Source organism: Urocitellus parryii, chromosome 6, assembly GCF_045843805.1.
Source record: "Urocitellus parryii isolate mUroPar1 chromosome 6, mUroPar1.hap1, whole genome shotgun sequence".
In the NCBI taxonomy this organism is placed as follows: domain Eukaryota; kingdom Metazoa; phylum Chordata; class Mammalia; order Rodentia; family Sciuridae; genus Urocitellus; species Urocitellus parryii.
In genome coordinates this window covers 178075670-178099067 of record NC_135536.1, presented here as the reverse complement: position 1 = coordinate 178099067, position 23398 = coordinate 178075670, and positions in this window count along the sequence as shown.

Genomic DNA, 23398 nt, shown 5'->3' with positions numbered 1-23398 from the left:
CTGTTCAGCCAAGGCAGGCAGCCATGAGGACCCCGCATGCTGAGCCCCCGGCCCACGATCCGACCCAGAGTGGATCTGGAAGGGCAGAGACAGTGCCAGGGCTTGGCGGCAGCCGGGGAAGGAGGCAGGCAGGCAGCTGGGGGTGGTGGGAAGAGCCTTTCCCTGTCTTCAGCAAACCCGGATCCCCGTTTCCAAGCTGCGCTCCAGAGTCCTCAGTGGCTGCGTCACCACCACCGCGACCAGTCAGCCCGCAGCGGGTGGAAGGAAGGGCTCCCTCCTCTGAGGGGCAGGGGGGCAGAGGGCAGGGGGAAGCCAGGGAGCAGCCGGGCTGAGGCCACGGAGGACTCCCTGACACCTCCCAGAAGGAAGCCCAGAGCAGTTCACACCTAAGTCCCAGAGGACTGAGCTGGGAGAGCCTCAGAGACCGCCCCCACTCTACTCCCTCCAAAGAGATGGAGACCAGGAGGCCCAGAGAGGTGCAGACACTCGGTTAGGAATACACAGCAGCAGGGATAACCACAGCCCACTATTCTTATTATAATTCCCCAAGTACCCAGTACTGACCTCCTCACAGCTACAAAGAAAAAAACCTCTGAGATTCACCTCTGTCACCATAGGCTCAATTGTCACTGCAGAAAGAAAAATACCTGAACCCAGAAGCTGAGTGTTCGATCCCCAGCCCCAGTACCTGGGGTTCACAGAGTCCCACTGCCTCCCAAACAATCTGGACATGGTTCTGATCCCCTGTCAGTGCAGTGCTAAGGTACACAGCAGGTACTCAATTAGTGCCTTAATAAGCTTTGTGCTCCATGTATATACCAGGATGCCTGCCCCATTTGTACATCATCAAAGGCAAACCCACTCCCATCACGTGCTTCTTCAAAATGACCCCCTTGTGCACCGAATATCCCTCTAACCATCGTGACACCAACTTATGGAGATGTGTCACCACCAAAGGCCTTCTTATACCAGAGAGGAACGCAAACGCAGCGTTTGCTTGTTTGCTCTGTCGCCTTCGCCAGGGCATCAGCACCCCATGACTGCACCTAGAGCCTGCTGCGTGAGGGGAGGTATCTGCCCCTTCACTGGTTCCAGGAGCCAAATAATGTGTTTTCCTTCTTGAACAGGCTGTCAGTGTGGTCACTTCTTATCAGCCATGCCACCTCCCCATGCCCTGAGATGCCTGATAGCTTACTAGAACTGTGTGCTGCTGTGGAGCAGAGAACTAGGGGAGAGGCTGCAGTTCTCCCCTTATTAACACCCAGTTTTCAGTGACCATGAGCCTCACAGTTAAAATACAGCTTCTGGCAGGGAAGGGAGGTATGACTGCTGACAGTGGCCACCCAATTCCAGCGGTGCTTTGGAGTTACTTGCTCAGCCCAGGCTGAGTGCCACCTCTGGTGTGTATGACCAGGTTCTCCAAAGCCAAGAACTGGATCTGCTATATTTATCTCCAAGGGCTTGTTGCTCACCCTCCACCCCCTCACCTATCATTTGCTGGTAAACAAATGCGAACTTCAAAATCCCCAGAACACACAACTAAGAACAGACTCTAAACTCTCACTGACTTGGACTCTGATATCACTGCTTCCCCAGCAATGTGGCCTTGGACAACTTACTACAGCTCTCTATGCCCCAGTTTCCTCATCTATAAAATGGGACTAAGAATAACAGGGGATGGATATAGGGGTTAGATGTAAGGAGCTTAGAATCGGAGTTCATTAAATAGCCCAGCACCATCCGTGGGCCTGGGAGATAATCAATGTTTTTGTTGAATGGATGGATTAAAAAGTGTTAGCTAATAATAAAATCATCATCATCATCATCATCATCCTCACCAGTGTCAGCAGGGATCCCCAAGCCTGGTTTTGCAACCAGCCCTGGTGAGGGGTGTAGCAAAATTCTCCAAACAAAATGTGCTTCCATTCATTTTGGGTTTTTGAAAAGGCCACGTCAGACAGCTCTGCGGGGAGGAGGCGGCATTGCGAAACCCAGCACAGAAGGATCTGGGCCCCACTCCTTGGCTCAGGAAGTGATGTGCCACCAGAAAGACAGAGACCCTGACATGATAGCCATCCCCCATGGTCCACTGATCAGGCCTCCAGGTCTGTAGATCCACCCCTCAGTTTCTAAGTGATGTTAGACAGCCATCCATCTCTCTGGGACTCAGTTTCCTGATCTGTCAATGGAGATAATATCCCTTTTCATTTCTACCCCCAAGGAATGGCTAGAAAGTACAAGAATTAAATGGGTCATGCAAACTGTAGAGTGCTAAAGGCTTTGGTCATGGCCTGGGGTAGCTGCCAGGAGACTGTGAAGGGGCAAGAGGTGTAGGAAAGAATAGGCAAAACTCTTCCATAGGTCACAACAAAAGAAAGCTAGTCACACAGTCTCAAAGGCCGCCAAGGGAGTCTGATGAAGTAGAGGTAGGCTTGTCTTTGGCTCCACACCCAGGAGGTCCCTCCTCAGTGATAGCTTTTCACAAAAGATGCCCCGTGAGAGTTTGTATAACAGGCTGCTCCCTACCAACTGAGTCAGTCCTTCATTCCCTTGATGGGCAGGTCATCCATCCATTAGACTAAAATAAGGAGCCTCATCAGGCCCCTGTGAACCCCAGCCCTGGACACTTGCACATACTACCCGCCAAAGCTTCTAAAGCAAATCAAGCCCCCTCTCTGATCCATCCCCCAGGTGCACAAAGAAGCAGGGTCCTTGAGGCCTCCCTTTCTGGACTGTCAGGGTGACAGACTCCAGACAGTGGTAGGCAGAAGGTCCCTCTGAGATTACCAGGTCCAAGATGGGAGCTGAGAAAGGACACACCTCATCCAAAGATACACAGCAAGTCAGCAACAGGGTCCTGGCACCAAGTGAGAACCCAACCCAAACTGTACACTGCCTACTTTCCTTACCAGCCCCTGTGGACCACTCAGGAGGGCCTCCTCCTCTTATTAGGACACAGACCCCCCCACCATCCCCAAGCCTACTCAGCTGTTTTCCTGCCTTTATCCACGTGGTTCTCTCAGCCAGCAGGGGCCTTCTCCAGTCCCCCTCCACTGCCACAACCCAGAGTCCTCCAGCTGACATAGCAGGCTCCCACCAGTTTGATTCTGTGTCCCCAAACCTGGCACAGGGTTGAGCACTGAGTGGGCCAGGAAACACGGTTGGTCCAAGAACAGAAGATGAGAAACTGGAGAAGAAAACAAGCACATGGCCTAGTGAATGAAAGGAGGAATGGACAGACAGGTGACATGAGCAAAGGAACCAACGGGAGCTACAGCCTTACCCAAGGGGCACAGGCACACTAGGAAGATGGAGGCTGCCCGAGCTGGGCGCCTGGCCCTCTTCTATAAGGCAAGACACACTGGGATTTTATAGGCCACAGGCTGGAACTCCCATAGTTCCCAGCCTAAAGCACGTACAAAGGCTGCTGGAGACAGAAACCCAAGGGAGCAGCATATGGGCAACTGGGCCTGGCCAAGTCTCCCACCATGCCCACTGCCCAACCCTAACATGGACCCACATCATGCCCTCCATTCATTCAAACAAAAGAAATAGACTAAGTGTCTACAGTAAGCCAAGACTTGTCCTCCACACCAGGGGAATGGCACGAAGGTGGAACCCTGCCCCTCCCACATCAACCATAGATTCATCCAAGACAGAAATGCATCTGGGGCAGTGAAGGCAGAGGCTTGGGGCTGTGGAGATGCCATAGGGGCACAATCTGGCATGGGCATCAAGGAAGAATTTCTTCTGGAAGTGATGCTGAAGTTGAGACCCGGTGGATGAGTAGCAGTTACACAGGCAAATGGGAGGGAGTGTTCAGGGAGGCTGACTAGCATAGTTAAAGGCCCTGAGGATGGAGGGAGCATGGTCTGTTCCAGTTACTGCAAGCAGGCCAGAGAGACCAGAGCCAAAGGTCACGGTGGTGGGGGTCATGAGGTAGCTCAAGAAGCAGCTACTAGGGGGAGGAGGCTGGACTTCATCATGGGAGTTTGGGCACTTATTGTGCTTTCTCTCTCTCTCTCTCTCTCTCTCTCTCTCTCTCTCTCTCTCTTTAGTTGTAGTTGGACACAATACCTTTTTTTATTTATTTATTTTTATGTGATGCTGAGGATCGAACCCAGCGAGCGCTCTACTACTGGGCTACAACCTCAGCCCCTTATTGTGCTTTCTTAAAAAAAGAAAATCTGAATTTGAGATTTTATTAATTCACATTTCAGAATGTTTAAAATGGAAGAATTTAAATACACAGGAGTCAGAGAATGCTAATTTTTAATGCTTTTTTAAATAAATGAATGAACCCCCATCAATCGCAGACGTATGGGAGGGTAAAGACCATCTGCTCTCAATCACATAAAGTGCCCCTGGACACCATGGCTCAGTATGCAGAAACACTAGCATTTATGAAGCCATCAGCCATAAACTGCATAGGAACCTAACGAGATATCAGTGGGTGCCCTGGTACGCTAGATACGTCACTGAGTCCTCTGCTCCAAAGTACATATTCTATCCTCAGTTCCCAAGCACGGAACAGTCTCCCTTCAAAAACACCAACTCAGCTGTCAGACCAGGCAGTCTCAGGCCTGGGACACAACTCTCAAACCGACCTCTCCGTCACAAGGCTGGCATCAGCCAGATGCATCTCCAGGCCCCACATAACTCAGCCCTGTGTACCCCATACTTTGTCTTCAGTCTGGGACCTGCCCACCATTCCCAGCACAGAACCCAGCCTCCCCAGGCCTCTGAGGGATGAAGGAGGGAGGGCCCCATGGATGCCACATACCAGACACGTTCACAGAAGTTGAGCTGCAATTTCCTTGCTCCAGGAGGACCTGGAGCCCTGGTCACCCCTGCCACAGCACAGGCACACGCACATACACCTGCCCCACGTGCACAGCAAGCACAGCCAGGAACTGCTGGGAACATACTCGGAATCTGGGGCCTGGAAGTGGCTCCCAATGCTCTAGTCACCCATCAGCCAGGGTACCAGCCCTGTGGCCCCACCCAGTCCTGCTGCCCACTGGAGTCTGGCTCAGGCCCCTCAGGCCACCTGAGACTGGGGAGCTCACAGTTCCCTCTAGCAGAGAAGGGAAGGGAGAGGTGGCCATCAGAGGAGGGATAGAATCCTACTGGGATCCTCCACCAGGCATTCGGAGCTGGTTCTGTACAACCTCTTGCCACCACCTCCAACCCCGCACAAAACACAGTCCCTCTTACAAGTGAAGGCACAGAGGCATGAGGTCCAGGACCCTCTCCATGTCCCCAGAGGAAGTACAGTGAAGTAAAGGCAGGGCGGTCCAGTCTCCCTTGAGGCTGGGACTGTAGCCCCCTCCCTCTCTGTCATTTCTACTTTCAGGCAGGTGGGGGTGCTGGGACCCCCACCAGCACTGCCCTCCAGGCTCGGGGCTCACCATCCTCGGGCAACCCACACACAACTGGCCTTCACCAACCCACAACCCCTCCTCCATTTCATTTTTTCCCACAACATCAACAGTCTGACAGCTCCTCTCCGCAACAGAGGCAGCATGAAGGAGCGGAGACGGAAGAAGGATAGGGGATAGAGGGATGGAGGGATGAAGAGGGATCGGAGGCAGCAGGTTCAACCCAAAGAGGCCAAGGGGCCATCACATGTCCAGGTACCATATATCCCCTCCCAGCAGAGCTGGCACATCTGGACCCAGTTGGCCTCCGCAGCCACCTGGCCCATCCACCGCCACCAGTTCTGAATGCGAACCCCTTTTGCCGCGGGGCGCCGCACGTGGGGGCCTCCTGTAGCCATGTGAGCGCCCCCCCACCAGCCCAGGTGCCCCGGTCAGCCAGGCCCCTCCCGGGCACGCAAGCAGGGAGGGGGCGCTATGCAGCACGGGGAGGGGGTTGCCCCCGCCCCCTCCCCAGATGCCAGGTCCGGGGAAAGCGTTCGGAAGGGGGGCGCCGCGGGGCAGTTATGGGGCGACTGAGCGGGATCCGCGGCAGCGGGTAGGATGGAGGAAAGCCCCGCGGGCTGGCCGAGCCTCCGCTCTCCTCGGCTCCCAGGTTGGCCGGGCAGGGGAGGGGTCCCCCTGCCCCCAGGCCGCCCTGCGGATGGCGGGGCGGGCCGAGCTGGGGTCTTTTCAGCCCTGACAGCGCTGGACACCCCGGAGTCCGCGGGAAAAAGAGCGGATGGGGGTCCGGCCCTGGACTGGGGGCTCTAGGCCCAGCGCCGCCCCCGGCCGGAGGGTCGGGGGGACCTGAATGGGGCGATCCCACCCAGTGAAGGGGGCTCCCCGGCCGCACGCCGCCCCCGGGACTGGGGCTCCGAGGACGCGCCCGGCAGGGGGAGGGGGCTTCTCTGCGCCAGCACCGCCCCCGGCCCGGGAGGGCTCGGGAGGAGACGGGATGGGGGCTCTGCCGAGGGACGGGGCGCGCCGGCTCGAGAAAGGGGGTCGGGGCCACCGCGCGCCACCCCCGCGCCCTCACCTGCGCCGGGCGCCTCGGCCGCCTCCGGCCCGCTCCGCCGCTGCGCTGCGCCGCCGCCGCCGCCGCCCGGTCCGCTCGCAGGTACGCCCGCCTAGGCCCCGGCCCCGGCCCCGGCCCGCGGGCGCCCCATGCCTCTCCTCCGGCCGGCGCGGCGCCCCAGATGCGGCTGCGGGAGGAGGAGCCCGCGGCCCCGGCTCCCCGAGAGCGGCGGGGAGGGGGCGGGGGGCGGGGAGATGCGCGCGGGGGAGGGGGCCGCGCGGCTGCGCCCAAAACCAGGCGCGGATCCGGCCGCGGGCCCGGGGCTGCTGGGGGAGAGCGGGGGCCGCGCGGTTCCGGGCGCCCCACCCCCACCCACGCCCCCGCAACCCGGGGACAGCGGGAGGGTCTCCGCAGCTGTAGACGCCCTGTCGCTAGTCAGAAGACTGCTTGGAAATCTGTGGCTGGTGGTCCAGAGAGGGTAGGCTATTGAAACAAAGTCACACAGCGCTGGCCGCGTTGGCGCGGGAACTTGGAACCCCAGGCTATGGGAGAGGGCCGGCAGGAACCTGTGTTGACTATCGCTGCATCTTGGAGGAAGGAAACTGAGCCCCACAGAGGACGAGACCATCCTGGGTCACCTCGCGGGGAGTCAGAAGACCCCTCCCGCTTTGGGCTCCTGTCTCTGTGAATGGGTGCCCCCTCCTGGTGACCCGTTTCCTGCAGAACCCTCTCCCACGTGCCCTCTTGTCTCAAGCAGTACTAGGGTTAAAAACAGTCTCTGGAGTCAGGTAGCGGGGATGGCGGTAGGCTGAGTACCTGTCCTACCTCTCCTGAGGCTTTGTGACCACAGACTGCCTTTCTCTGAGCCCCATTTTCTCCACCTGTAAAATGGGACAACAGGAGTATCTATTGCCAACTTGAGTAAAGAAACCAAAGAGATAAAGATTGTAAGTAAGCTCTTTGATGATGCCAAGCATTCAGTAGATGTCAAATGCATGTGCCTGTCTACCCTGGCTCCCATACAGAGCCAAGGCTGGAAAAGACCAGTTGAACACAGAAGAGTCAGGACAATGTTAATGGGTGACATTTAAGGTTCCTCATAGCCCTTTTCCCAATCTCATCCACCACCTGCCCACCTGTTCACAACCCCATCCAGACAGACTGTTCCGGTGTCCAGCCTCTGCCTTTACCTGGCCTGCGTGGCCTTCCATCCTCTATCTAACAAACTCCTACTGGTCCACCCAGACCCCAGGGATCAGTTTCTCATACTGTCAACTGGTCCATCCATGTCTGTCGTCTCAGGCACATGTCCCCTCCCCCAGTGTCTGTGCTGTTTTGCTCTGTCTTCCCGGCTCTTCACACTCAGTGTGAAGAGAGTGTGCTCAGAGGAGATGGCAGGACCTATGCTGCTCAAGAGGACTTCCTGGCAGAGGTGAAGCTTCTGCAAAGCCTCCAAGAAGGGAGTTTGGGGCCCTCAGGAGAAAGGAGAGTATGTGACGGGAGAAAAGGTGGCTGTGGGTTTGGGCAGGATGCGAGCAATGAGGAGTGTGGGCTACATGGAGCAGTGGGAGAACTTTCTCCGCTGAGCTGGGGGCCATGGAGAGCCAGGACAGCCAAGGGCTGGACAGTGACCTGGAACAGTATGGTCAGGTCGAAGATGAGCAAGCATTGCCCCCCAGATAAAGAGCCCTAGGAGAGTCCGCACAGATATCCATAGCAGCGCCATTTGTAGTAGTGAGAAGCCGGATGCAGCCTGCCCGCCCGTCAGCTGTGAATAGTGATGACCAGACACCGGAAAACTTTCCACTCCACTGTCTCCAGAGCAGGTGAGCACAAGCCGCACAAACCCGTGAGGATTAAATCCCAAAACCACACTGTTGATTCAGCTGTGGAAATTCAGTGTTGTACACTTGTGTTTTGAGTACCCTTTGTCTCAATTTTCTACTTCAGTTTTTTAAAATAAAAAATAGATATGAAAAGAGTAAGTTGAAGACAGAAAGCACAGTTTGATGCCAGATGTATAAAGTCTGCAAACATGCAACACAATACGATTTCTTATACAGGGACCCATACATGTGCAATACGGGTGCAAGAGCACTCACAGGCGCGATAAATAGCAAATCCAGGACAGTTTGCCCCTGAGGGAAGGGGGGAGGGAGGGAATGTAATAGGGGTTTCAAACGTGCTTGAAATGGCTTATTTCTTAAGCTGGGTGGTGGATACATGGGTGTTTGTTATGCAGTTCTCTCATCTTTTTTGTGAAATATTTATATTGTGATGATACTGTTTTTCTTTAAGTCAGTGCCTGGAAAGGCAATGGGGAGCCATTGCTGGTTCTTGAACAGTGGGGCCTCAGGGTCAGTGGATTGGAAGAGGCAGGATTAGAAAAGGATGGTTGTGGAAGGCTGGTGTGACAGTCCAGGGGAGAGGTGCAGAGGACTAAGTGGGAGTAAGAACAGGGTCATGGGAAGTGGATAAGGATGGGAGAGATTTAGAGAAATAAGCATTGGCCTTATTTAGGCAAGGGTCACAAACCTAAATGCTTGGACAGGATAGGAGCATGAAGTAGTGGGGACTGTGACACTCTGCACCAGCTAATTATTGCCATGTAAGAAAGAAGGCCCAGCTGGGCATGGCAATGCATGCCTCCTTTAATCCCAGCAGCTTGGGAGGCTGAGGCAGGAGCAAGGCAAGTTGGAGGCCAGGCTCAGCAACTTAGTGAGACCTTGTTTCAAAAAATAAAAAGAAGCTGGGGATGTGACTCAGTGGTAAAGTGCTCCTGGGTTCAATACTTAGTACCAAAAAAGGAAAAAGAAAAAAGGCCCAGGGAGGCCACATCTCAATTTTTCAAGAGAAACCAGTAACTCCTACTTTTCAAATGCAAATGGAAAATTATGGCAGATAGTTGAAAAACACTTCCTAGGACCGTCCTGAACAGGTTTGCAGTCTCTTCAGTGAGGCTGAGCTTTCCTGCCTGTGAGGCTGGGGAGGCTCACAGCCCGGGCAGCAGTCAGGGAGGGCTTCCTGGAGGAACTGGCGCGGGGTGGTGCAGGGGGAAGGTGCTTCAAGCTGAGAGAACAGCACTTGCAAAAAAGCAGGATTGAGCCAAGTAGCCCTAAAGAAAGAAGGAACAGAGAACAGGCAGAGGTGGTTCACGGGGAGGAAACCTGCCAGTCACGGTGTGAGCAGCACCTGACCTCATCAGCCATCAGGGAAATGTCACCCAACGCCACAGTGAGACGCCGGCACCCCAAGCCATGGTGAAAATGACGAAATCCAAGTCAGCGTTTTTAGGCAGCTTTTTCATTGCTGTAACCAAAAAACCTAACGAGAACAACACAGAGGAGGGAAGCTTATTTGGGGCTCCCGTTTCAGAGGCTCAGTCCGGCAGCACACCGTGGCAGGGGGCATGTGGAGCAAAGCTGCGCAGGGCGGGCAGCCAGGAAGCAGAGAGCATGGGCAGGGGAGAGCGCTGGCAGGGACAAAATACAACCCCCGGGGCACACCTCCAGGGACTGGCTTCTTCCAGCCACACTCTGTCTGCCTACAGTCACGGCACACTTGATCCCTGTGAGTGGCACAGTCCACTGATTAGGTCAAGGCCCTCGTAACCTGACCATTTCATCGTTTCACCTCGGAACATTCTTCTTCTTCTTTTACTTTCTTCAAGTTTTTTTTCTTTATTGGCAATGCTGGGACTCAAACCCATAGCCTTGTGCATGCTAGGCAAGCACTCTACCACTGAGCTATGTCCACAGTCCCCTCACCTCTGGACATTCTTACATTGTCTCACACATGAGCTCTTGAGGGACCCCTCATACCTAAACCATAATAGTCAGACAGTACCCAAAGCCGGTGAAGTGTAGCCCCATGGCAGCCTTAACATGCTGCTGATAGAGGGTGCGCTGGCACACCCACTAGACCCCACAATTCCTGTTTTTCAAACTTTAATGTGCAGGGGATCCCACAGGGCCTTGTGAAAATGCAGATTGCTATTACATGGGTCCAGAGCAGGACCTGAGATTCTGCATTTCTAACAAGTTCCCAGGGATTGCAGGGCTGATGATCCTTGGACCATATTTTACAAAGCATTAGGAAAAATGCACAGCAATAGCCCTAGCAGCACTTTTTGTAATAGCAGAAGACCTGAAAACAACCCCATGATCAATTGACAGGAAAATAAATAAGTAAATAGTGGTATAGTCACACACAGCTTTTAAACGACTAAATCATAACTCTTCACAACATAGACATGCTGATCAACATAGCATTGAGTTTTACAAAAGGATTATATGTGGTAAGCGCCTTTTAATATGAAATGAATAAACAAATTAAAACAAACAACATATTATTTAGGTGTTTGTACATGTACTAAAACTAGAAATAAGGAAACCAGAGAAGGATAAACTTAAAATTCAGAATCCTAGTGACCTCTAAGAGAGTGCTGGGGATGGGGACAGCACAGAGGAGATATCAGGTATCAGTTCTGTTCTAGCTTGCGGGGTGGGCAGCACCTCCGGGCGCTTGTATTTTTCACAATCTTGCATCACATACGTTGGGCCATGTGTGGACCAAGGCTGAGAGCATATCGTGAACCAAAGGCTCCGATTAGCTCAATTATGTTTATCTAAGATCTGGACTTAACAGAGAGGCAGAGACTCAAAGAGAGATGGAAAGGGCTGGGGCTGGGGCTCAGTGGCAGAGCACTTGCCTAGTACGTGGGAGGCGCTGGGTTCAAACCTCAGCACCACGTTAGAAAAAGAGAAAAGGAGGGAGGGAGGGAGGGAAGAAGGAAGGAAGGAAGGAAGGAAGGAAGGAAGGAAGGAAGGAAGGAAGGAAGGAAGGAAGGAAGGAAGATATTGTGTCCATCTACAACTAAAAACATTAAAAGAGAGAGAAAGAGAGAGAGACCCTGAGATAGGGAGAGAGTGGACTGTGGGCGTGGACCGTGTGGGAAAGGTGATTAAACACTAGCGTGGCCTGGCGATCAGGGGCAATCAGGCCTCTGAGGGAAGTTAGGTGTAGAAGTTGTGGCACTAGGGGACATTTGCTGACCCAACCCAGAGGCAGGTAGGGAGCCAGTGTGGTGGGAAAAGTCTGTGGTGCCAGGGGCCGCCAGGGGTCTCCTCCAGTCCTGCCACAAACCTGCCAGCTCAGACCACGCTGGTGTCAGAGCTTTAGGCTTCATGAAGGACCCCAAAAGAGGACAGAATAACTGATCCAAACCAGAAAATTGTCCTAGTGGAGAAAGTCCCCTTGGCAGCAGGTAACATCCTGCCCTTGAAGACGACTAACTCTGGTAATGACCATTCTAGGTAATGATGAGACCTGGTTTGTACCAAAACAGATACACCCAGGTCAGTCAAGACAAATCTAGGGAGTGGCCAGCCCCAGCACTGTCCTCCGGATCAGTCATATATCTGGACAGGCTGGGCCAGCTCCCCCAGGACACAAAGAGGAAGGTGCTCACAGGCTGTCCTGGGCTCAAGGTCCCTGAAGGGAGCATCCTGCTCCAGTCTGCTCCTCTCCATCCATCCTTCACACCAGTCCCAGAGAGAGCTTTCTGGCACAGATTGGACTGTCTTCCCCTGCGTGGAGCCCTGCATTGCCTCCCCAGCACCTGGGGATTTACTCTGAGCTCCTTGGTCTGGTATTCAAAGCTCTTCACCATTTGGCTTTTTCACTCTGTCCTAACTCAGTTCTGGTCTAATCCCCTGACTCAGGTACAGGCTCTGCAGTGTCTCCCAAAGACAATGAGCTGTTTCACACTCAGCCTTTACTAGAATGCCTCTTCCTCCATTGCTCAGTTGCCTTTCAAAGTCAACTCCATTGTCATCTACTCTGAGGAAATCTCTGACTTCTGTGTTCCACTCCCATTCCCAAAGTACTTTACCATGACAAAGAATCACCACGTGTTAAGCACCATATAGCACTTGGCTTCTGGTGCCTGCCTTGGATTGCAGCTGAGCCGGTAGACAGCTTTCCAAACACTGGCCCACTGCAGGTGCCCCCCACATTGTTCTGCTTGTCTGCCTGACAGCGTTTCCTGAGGTTGCTGGAGGTGGCCCAGCCCAAGCTCAAGGCAGCTTGAAAATGCAGTCAAGTGAACACCCCCAGAAGAACCTTCCATCACTTCCTGGGAATGGAAGTCATGGGCAAATGCTCAGCCTCCCAGCCTTCAGGGAGATAGTTTTGGGGGTGTTCACCACTGTTCCTCGGAAGATGCCCAGCTGGATGGTGTCCAGCTGCCCACACTGGTCACCTGCTCACTAGTGAGCACTCACTTCCTGACTTTCTCTCCTCCCATCTCATTCTTTGCACCCTTTCTCTGCTGCTTCCTAGGATCACTTCCCGAATAAACTATCTGTGCATCTCGAAGTTGCTTTGGGGGGGACCCAAATTTAGACACACCTGTTTGCTTTCATTGTTCCCACAAGACTGGAAGTAGCTCCTTGAAGTTCAGGGTCACCTCAAGTTCTTCTCCAGTTGTGGTGTTTGACAGTCTGGGTTGCTCCATGACAGTGCCCCTTGTCTCTGTGGCACCTTACACCCACAGGCTCAGCCAAAACGGTAGACCATCTCAAGTGGTTGTTAGTGAGGCCTGTCCTAGGCAGAGGGCGAGGCAGGGCTTGCCCCTCCCTTCCTTCTTCTTCCCTGTGTTTTTTAAATGTTCCAAGTGTTCATATCTATTCCTCTGCTTTGTTGTGCTTTGTTTTCACAGTGTGGAAGGAGTGTGGGCTCTAGAGTGAACGGGCCTGGAATCAGATTTTGGCTCTGCCACAACTGGCTATGATTGGGTGCACATTACCCAACCTCACTGAGCCTCAGTTTCCACATGTGGGAAATGGACATAAACACAAACCCCTGCTTGACAGAGTGGCCGTGACTTATAAGATGAAGCACTTTGTAAACCCTGAAGTGCGTTGCAAGGCTGAGTTATCCTTATCCCTGGGGCTGGCACTAGGCCTGGCATGGAGGAGGTGCCTGAAAAATGTTTGGAGAACAAACTGATTGAAGCTAGGAATGGAAATCCCACAGTGTTCCTTATCTCATTCATTCACTCACTCATTCATTCAGGGCTCACTTGGGGCCAAGCCCGTGCTGAGTACTGGCAAAGCAGAGTTGTGTGAGGAACATCTCTGGCCTAAGGGAGACTGTGATCTTCAGAGTGGACCACGAGAACCCAGCTCTCGTGGAGGGGCCCTGGATGAACATCCAGAACAGAAAGAAGTGAAGCCTGATGAGCAAGGGGAGGACGGAGAGGATAGCCCATCACAAGGGCGTGAGCAGGGACCTGGAGGCCAGAATGGGGCACCCACAGACCACAACTGCAAGCTCGTGGAGGTGAAGGGTAAGTGCAAAGGTGAAGCCAGGAAGGTGAGCAGGGATGCATTATGGTGACCTCAAAGTCCTCACAAGGAGTAGGGACTTCAACTGTAAGTGATGGGAGCCATCGAAAATGAGGATGAGTTTGGAAAACTCTTTCTTTGTGAACTTGGGAAACTCATTTTGCCTCCCAGGGCCTCATTTTCTTTGTCTGTACCACGGGACGGGACGGGGGGTGGTGAATCCCACAACAAAGTGGGTGTGTGGCAGAGAAGCAGGGTGCTCACTGGACATGAGAGGGAGTTGATGAGTGAGTTTCTGCCTGGCTCAGGAGACCCTAGGCCTTTGCTCGCAATGTTCTGCACCTGGACCCCATCAGCCCCCAATCTTGCCTATTCCCTCCTCACCCCTCTCACCCACAGACCAACAGGCTAGAGGCCTGGGGCTTTCTTGGGGCCACCTGGTGAGACAAACACACAACCAAGGCCAACACTGTGTCTCTGCTCTGTGATACCAAAAATGTTTTTTCTCTGCCCCTCAGTATGGATTCGCCTCCAGGGCCTGCCCTCATATTCTCTGTGATGAGGAGGCATCTGGCTCCCCTTTTCTCCTTGAAGGGCCAGAGCAGCCTGCCTCTGCCTCCCAGATGCCCGAACCACCATCTGCTTCCACCCGAGCCCTCGGCTCTTTTCTTAAAATAATTCCTCCTGTTTCCTTGGAGACATCTCTCACATGGAAGAAAGGAAAGGAGAGAGGGAGGGAAAGAAGCAGGAGGACAGGTTGGATCCTGTTTCCTGAATACCTACTATGTGTCAGGCCTGACCCCTACCATCCTTCTCAGCTAGGGATTGCTCCCCACTTTTCAGATACAGAGCTGAGATGGGCAGACCTGACCTCCCTTATCCCATCTCACAGCAAATGAGAGAAGACCTAGGATTTGAACCCAGATCTGTTGGATTCAAAAGCCGAAGCTTATGTCACATGGTACTGTGACTGTGAGGGAGAGTGTCTGGGACTGTGAGGGAGAGCCCTGTCCTTATTCTAGGCCCAAATATCCTGACAAGGGCAATGTTCATCCTCCTCGACCTGGCTTCCTTCCTTGATTGAATTTAGAACACCTTTATGGGTATCTGTTAGGCCTTGAACCAGCATGCAGTGAGTGGAGGGCTCTGATTTGAATAAGACAAGGTCTTCTCCCTTGAAATATTCACACTTTGAGGATGAGGAGAATTAAAATGTGACCACTGGCCCATACATTTTCTGTGTACATCAGCAAAGGCTTCAGAGGGACCATTTCAGCTGCTCCTCCTAATACCCCAGCCACTAGGATTTAAGAGCCTCATTTTTCAGAGAAGAAACTGAGTCCCAATGAAATAAATTCATTTCTTGAAGGATTCATAGGGAAGAAGTGGTGCCACCAGGATGAAGTCCCAGGTTTTGCCAGAAAATGATTTTCTGTAATGGCCCCAAGACCCATACAAAGCACTGCTGTGGAGTGCAGGGACTTGTGGTGGGAGCTCAAGGACCCCAGGTAAAGAGGAAGAAATGAAAGGATCTGGACACATGGATCTCAGCCCTGGTTTGGCCTCAGTTCTTGCAAGCAGTCCCCAAACTGACATCACCAGGGAATATGACACCACCCACCCAAGCACCTGCTTTTGCTAGTGAATCCCCCTCACAGAATCTTATAGTAGACATCTGGTCAACCCTAACCCCTCGCATCCTCTTTTGACCTCACCCAACACCTATCTAGTTGTCCCCACTAGTTCAGATCTTGAGTTTAGAGGCAGCTATCACATCTGATGGCTAAGCCTAGACAGGAGAGGCTTTCTGCAAAGATTTCAGGTGGGAAGTGGGAGCACATCAACACGGGTAGGTGCTGGGTGTGCCGAGTTCCACTTGCCTTTTGTGTCCAGTGCTAGAGGGCCATGGCTCACACTCTGCAGTGCAGGTCTTACCACAGGGTCCGTGACAACCCTGCAGCAGGCACAGAACAAAGGAAGGGAATTCTAGGTGAGGACCTGGCCCAAACAGAAGGAAGAGGCAGGAGGTGTTCAGGGAGAAGCAAACACCCGAGTGTGACACAGGAGAGTGGCAGAGATGGGACCTGCACAGGGGTTTTCAATAGGAAAGACTCTGCGTGCCCACTAAGCAGTGCATCCTTCATCTGGGGGAGCAAAGGGGAGACATCCTAGAATTCAGAGAACATGGTTTCATGCAGATCTCTCTGGTGGCCAGTGTGGAGGAGGACTGTCAAAAGGGGGTGGGAGGGGAGCAGAAGCCCTGGAGGGAAGGGAAAAGTGGGAGAGATGCCATGCAGGTAGAATCAGCACTGGTGCTGATGGATCCCCTTGGGGGGGGTGAGGGAAGAGGAGACAAAAATGAGGCTCTGGGTTTTGGCAGAGTGACTTTTGTGAGATGACTGAAAGATACAGTACTGCTTCTGTGGGCTCCATGTCTTGCAGTTTACAAAGAGCTGCCAGTTCACAATTTCCCTGGAACTTTCTAAAGACCCTGTGAAGGTTGAATAAAAGAAGTGTCATTTTTCTCAGAGGGAAAACTTGAAGGACAGAGAGTGGTGATAACTGACCCACTCGTCCTCCAAGAAGAGGAGGAGCAGGTATTCTGCCCTGAGCCCAAGATTTTCTCCTGCACCCAAGGAGCCTCCAGCCATGCAGAGGCTTGCAAGCTGTCCAGGAAAACTGCCAAGCATGGGGGAGGCTGGGCCTGGAGCAACAGAATGACCAGCGGCATGGAGTGGACACGGTCATTCAATGAGAGGGCCTTGAGAGACATAAGGCCATCACTGGGTGGCACCTCAAGAAACAGTAAGCTTCACGAGTTGAGCCAAAGAGGCTAAAAGTACATGATCTGGGAAGTAGAAGGCAAGCCAGAGAGTGACATGGGACAGAAGCCAGGGAGGACTGAGCTTCCAGAAGGAGAAAGTGGCCAGCGGCATTATGAAATGCAGACTGTTTCTGTTCCGTCAGCATCTGGGCCCTTGGGGGGGGGGCAGCCCAAGGAGACAATGAATATACTTAATTATTATAAAATTATGGACAGAGGCCAGGGATAATTGTTCTGGTCCTGGCTTTGCCACCTCTCCAGGTGGTCTTGGACAGATCCTTTTCCCTTTCTACACCCACGTTTTTCCCTCAATCCAATAAAAATTCTCCCATTTTGGAAACATCATTTTATTCATTCAATTAATTTGAGAAATATTCATTGAGAACCTACTATATACCAGATATTGTTATAAGAATTTCAGAGACTTCACTAAACGATAAAGAACTTACCTGCGTGGAACATGCATCAAGCCGAGGGGACTGATCAGTAAGCAAAAAACATAAGAAGTAAGCGAATGACACAGTTTATTAGATTGTTACAAAGTTCTGTTTTTTTTTTTTTTATAGATCAGGGTAAGAGAAATAGGGAGTGCTAGAGACATTGCTGATTATTAATTATAATAGAGTAGTCAGGTTGAACTCACTGAGAAAGTAATATTTGAGGAAAAGAGTAATGGGGATGTCCTTGCTGATGTCTGGGGTAAAAGTGTTCCAGATGGAGGAAGCAGTCAATGCAAAGCCTGTAAGATGAGAAATAAATCTCCCTTCCTGTAAAATGCTTGATTTAAAAAAAAAAAAAAAACTATGTGGAAATGGACAAATCTTAAAGAGAGAAGAGATACCTTCTTATGCCAGAAACAAAGCCAGAACACGAGACCAAAGAGATAAGCCTCCACTAACGCTGCAGGATGTCACGCTTAGGTAACAAGAAGCCCACGACCATGTAGGGCGGAAAGCCAAATGAGCCAGAGATCACCCCACATAAATTATGGACTCAGGAAAGGCTACACCACTGACAAGAGAGTGGATTTTGTTGTTTCCGTTGTTTTTGTACTTCCAGCCCTGGAAATGAACTCAAGGTTGCTTCACCACTGAGCTAAGTCCCCAGTTCTTTTTATTTTGAGACAGAGTCACTTAAGAATTTTGTTAAGTTACTGAGGCCGGCCTGAACCTGTGATCCTCAGTCTTCCCATTTGCTAGAATTACAGGCATGCGCAAAGGGCATGTGCCAGCTAAGGTAGATTTTGTTTGTTTGTTTTAAATCCCGCCCCATGGAGGTAGACATGTGTATCTCAGCCTTGGTTTAAGTGGTATTAAAGAAAAACAAGAAGTTTTTCTGAGAAGTTGTAGATCTTGAGTGGCCCTCACATGGATTCAAGGCCTGAATTTTAAGTATTAGTATTACTCAAAAAATTTAAGCTGAGAATTTCAAGTTAAAATAAACCTGAAAATTAAGAAAGCCAAAAGTTTGTTCTGTGGCAGGGTGAGGGGGTGGGAGAAATAGAGACAGACAGAGGAGAGCATGGGGACAAAGTCTAAACCCCAATAGGCATGGTGGCACACCTGTAATCTCAGAAGTTTGGAAGGCTAAGACAGGAGGATCTCGAGTTCAAAACCAGCCTCAGCAAAAGTAAGGTGCTAAGCAACTCAGTGAGACCTTGCCTCTAAATGAAAATACAAAATAGGCTGGAGATATGGCTCAGTGGTTGAGTGTCCTTAAGTTCAAACCCCAGTCTCCCCTCAAAAAAAAATTTAAACCTTAAGAATGAGGAATAATCATCACTACAGATGCTATGGATATTTAAAAGGTAGTAAGAAAATATTATAAACAGCTTTATTCCAAAAATTGAATAAGTTACTGGAAAAGATTACAGTCCTTGAAAAAATTACTTAAAAGAAGAAATGAAAAATCAGAATAGCCTTATAAATCTGTCAAATTTATTTCCTGACTCAGTTTATAAATTCAGCCTAAGCTTGTAATTAAGCTGAGGAGGATATTACAAGGAAGAAAAAGTATAAGCCAACATTTCCATGAATGAAGATGCAAAAATACTAAAGAAAATATTAATTTAACAAATCTAATTATAAATAAAAGTGTGATGTATCATGACAAAATGTAATTTATCCCATGAATGCAAAGCTAATTTGCCATTCAAAAATCAATATAGTGCAACAAAAAGTTTTAAAAATGATAATTTCAGAAGATGTGGAAAATTTTTTGGTAACATTCAACACCCATTCCTGAAAACTAATTCTCAGCACCAAGGAATTAAAGAAGACCTCCTTAATCTTATAAAGGGCATCACAAAACCCTTCCACTAACTTACTATCTATCAGTGAAAAATGGAATGATTTTCCCTTCAAATTGTCCACCATCGCCACCATTATTCAACATGGTATTGAGCCTCTAGCCAGTGCGATAAGGGAATTAAAAAATGTTCAAATTGGAACAGAAGAAGTATAAACATCTGTATATCATGTAATATACAGATAACATATTGCATATGTGGAAAATCCAAAAGGATCTATACAACATTGGAGATAAAAAGTGAATTTGATAAGCTCTCTGTATTAAAAACCAATATTCAAAACAATGATATTTTTATAGATGAACAACAAAACATTAAAAGTAAAATTTAGATAAATTATACCATTACAATAGCATGCAAACTTATCAAATATCCATGAATATCTCTAATGAAAGATATGTGAGACTTCTACACTAAAAATTACAAAACTTTGCTGAGAGAAATGTATTGAAGAAAAAAATAAGATGCTCATGGATTGGAGCACTAACCATTGAAAGATATCAATCACAATTGAAATCCTATTAGGATTTTGATAAGCTCATTCTAAAATGTATATGAAAATTCAAAAGACTTTCAACTGGAGAGACTATACTGAAGAAGAAGAATAAAGCCACACAACTAACATTATTATATTGCAGGATATGTTAAAAAATATGGATGGAAGAAAATATTTGGAACAAAGGGCCATCATATAGGATACATAAAACAATTAAAAACAAACAGGGGGGGCTGGAGATGTGGCTCAGCGGTAGCGCGCTCGCCTGGCATGCGTGCGGCCCGGGTTCAATCCTCAGCACCACATACCAACAAAGATGTTGTGTCTGCCGAAAACTAACTAACTAACTAACTAAATAAATAAATATTTAAAAAAAACTCTCTCTCTGTCTCTCACTCTCACACTCTCTCTAAAAAATAAAAAATAAACAGGGGTGCTGAGGTTGTGGCTCAGTGGTAGAGGGCTCACCTAGCATGGGTATAAATAGCACTGCATATAAATAAATAAAATAAAGATTTATTGACAACTAAGAAAATATATGTATATATATATATATATAAAACGAGGGACACACAAGGAAAAGTCCAAGTTAAACTGGGAAAATCTGAATAAGATCAGTAGATTGTGTCACTATTCACCTCCTAGATGTGAAACTATAGTTTTGCAAAATGTTACCATCAGGGGAAACTGACTAAAGGGAACTCTACTATTATTTACAACTGCATAAAGATCTACAATTACCCCAAGATAAAAATTTTAATTAAAAACAAACTATTGTAATTGAGACAGTGTGGCATTAGTGCAAAGAGAGGCAAACAGATCAAGGATACAGAATGAATCCTAAATCAGACCCTCACATTCACCTGGCTAGCGAGCTTCCCCTGCAATTCTGTGGGGGAAGGGATGGTCTTTTCAAAAAAAAAAAAAAAATGGAGCTGCCAAAGCTAAATATCCATAGAGAAAACAAATCTTGACTTTTACACAAAAATTAATTCAAGGTAGACATAGATCTAGCTACAAAAACTAAAACATTAAGATTTCTAAGAGAAAACATGGATGCTTAAAGATCATTGCATAAAGATTTCTTCAAAGATAAAAGAAACATCAGTGACAAAAGAAAAGAATGATAAACAGACTTCATTTAAATTGAACTCTTTGTTTAGGAGACATAAAGATAAGCTTCAGACTGGGAAAAAAGTATGTTTTCAATACACACACCCAACTCATGGCTCCTAGCCAGAAAAGAACTCCTAAGATTCTATCCAAAAAAAGACCAATAATCCAATTTGTTTTTTGTTGTTTATTTTGTTTTGTTTTGGTACCGGAGATTAAACACGGGAGGGCTTTGCCATTGAGCTACATCCCCAGCCCTTTTTATTTTTTATATTGAGATAAGGTCTTGCTAAGGTCCTCGACAAGTTGCTAAGGCTGGCCTTGAACTTGAAATCCTCCTGCTCAGCTTCCTGAGTTATTGGGATTACAGGCACCATGCCTGACAACCTGATTTTTTAAAATATACATTAGAACAGTTTAATGCTTACATTTTGATGTCTTAGTCACCCCCACCCCACCCTGCCTCAATAGGTGAACTGGACACAACAGCACAGGACACAAGCTATAGGTACATCACACTTCTACCATCCTCAGTGGGAGGAGGTGGGGCCAAATCAGGCCTCCAGATAGGCCCCAGAAGAAAAAGGCCCACAAAACTAGGTCTGAGAGATCTCATGGTGGCAAGTTTCAAATTTATGTCAGGACTGGGTGAGACCTTGATTGAACATTTCTTCAGAACACAGGATTTCCTGAGTGGGGGATCAGCCTTGGACCTGAGTGCTACTGACCAAGAAGCTACTCCAAGGCCTAATCAGCCACCATGGGCACAGATGAGCAAGGTGACAAGATGAGGAAATGCCTGGCACTCAGTTGTATGGTGTTAGATCCTCTGGTGGTCACTACAAACCGTACCTCCACTCTGATCAGTGATGACTAATGAGATTCTCCATGTAATCAGGGACCCAAGTATGAGGAAGCCCTCAGTAGGCAGCTCACAGGTGGGTGCAGAAATAACATTTTGTTGTATGGTTTAGATATGCAGTGTCCCCTAAAGCTCATGAGTGAGAAAATACAAGAAGGTTTAGAGGTGAAATGATTGTGTTGTGAGAGTCTTAACCTAATCAGTGCATTAATCCCCTGATAGAAATTAACTGGGTGGTAACTGTAGGCAGGTAGGGTTTGGCTGGAGGAGACAAATTGTTGGGGGCATGCCCTTGGGGTATATATTTTGTCCTTGATTGGTACTCTCTTTTTCTCACTCTCCCCACCACCCCTACTCCTTACTATTGATCATGTCCTGAGCTGCTTTCCTCCATCACACTGTTCTGCCATGATGTTCTACCTCATCTTGAGTCCAGAGCAATGAAGCCAGTCGTCTGTGGATTGAGACCTCTGAAACTGTGAGCCCCAAATAAACTTTTTCATATCTAAAATTGTTCTTGTCAGGTCTTTTGGTCACAGCAACAAAAAAAAAAGCTGAATAAAACACATTTTTAAACTCAGTTCTTTTTAAAAAAATTTAGTTGTCGAAAGACCTTTATTTTATATATTTATATGCAGTGCTGAGAATCAAACCCAGTGCCTTCTACATGCCAGGCAAGTGAGCCCCAGCCCTAGCTAAACTCAGTTTTCATGATCAGATGAGAAACTTAGGCACAGCAGAATTTGTTGTGACTTTCCCAAATTAAAGAGAACATAAGTGATGATATCAAGATTTGAATTCAGGCAGTCTGACTCCAGAATTGTCAATGGGAGAAACGTGATTTCTGGGTTTACTAGATCCAGAAGCCATGTTTTGAAAGACTCCATCTTACAACAGTAAAAATATAAATAAATAAACATGTACATTAAGTGAAATATTTCTTGAATATTTAGCTATAGATTTCTAGAACTAGAAAGTATCTTGGAGGTCATTTAGCTCAAAATCATTTATCACCGCTGTGCACAAAAGTTCAACAGGATTTCCTGAAGTACCCCAAATCTGCAAACAGTAGAACACAAATACAGATCCACAATTTTTTACATGCAACATGAAAGCCCAAGGAACCTTGTAAACTGAACGTTTTTCTTTTGCAGTTAATTGGTGGTTGACTCATTTGTAGGCAAAAAAAAATCTGACCTCAATAGATGCGAGGTTGCTTTATACCAATTAGTATAAATATTTACATGTTTTGCTGCACAAATATCAATTAGTTTTATAACAGGTGCTGCCCTAGACTCAGTGGTATCCTGGAGCCAATCTGTTTAGGCTCATGGAAACAATTTGTTAAATATTTAAGGATTTCATGAGCCATTCAGTTGGTAGCTTGAAGTTGGCCATAGTTAGATTATTCATGAGAAAATATTACAAATCACACCTTATTTATTTATTTTAATTTTTGAGAACCAGTTTACCAGAACACTACTGCCCTAGACTATGCTTGAGGTTATATATTGTAGAAATGAACTACTTTACTTTTCTGGTGAATTAAAATTAATTCTAAATTCAGAAAAAGGAGTAACAGACTTGAACACATATGAAATAGGTCAAATTATCCAAAACATGAGAAGATATTCCATATCATGAATTATCTGGAAAATACTAATTAAAACCACAATGAGGGCTGGGGTTGTGGCTCAGCAGTTGAGTGCTCACCTCGCATGTGCGAGTCCCTGGGTTCGATCCTCAGCACCACATACAAAAATATACAAGTGAAATAAAGGTGTTATGTCCAACTTCAACTAAAAAATAAATATTAAAAAAATAAAACCAAGGGCTGGGGATGTGGCTCAAGCGGTAGCGCGCTCGCCTGGCATGCGTGCGGCCCGGGTTCGATCCTCAGCACCACATACCAACAAAGATGTGTGTCCGCCGAGAACTAAAATAAATAAATAAATTCTCTCTCTCTCTCTCTCTCTCTCTCTCTCTCTCTCTCTCTCTCTCTCTCTCTCTC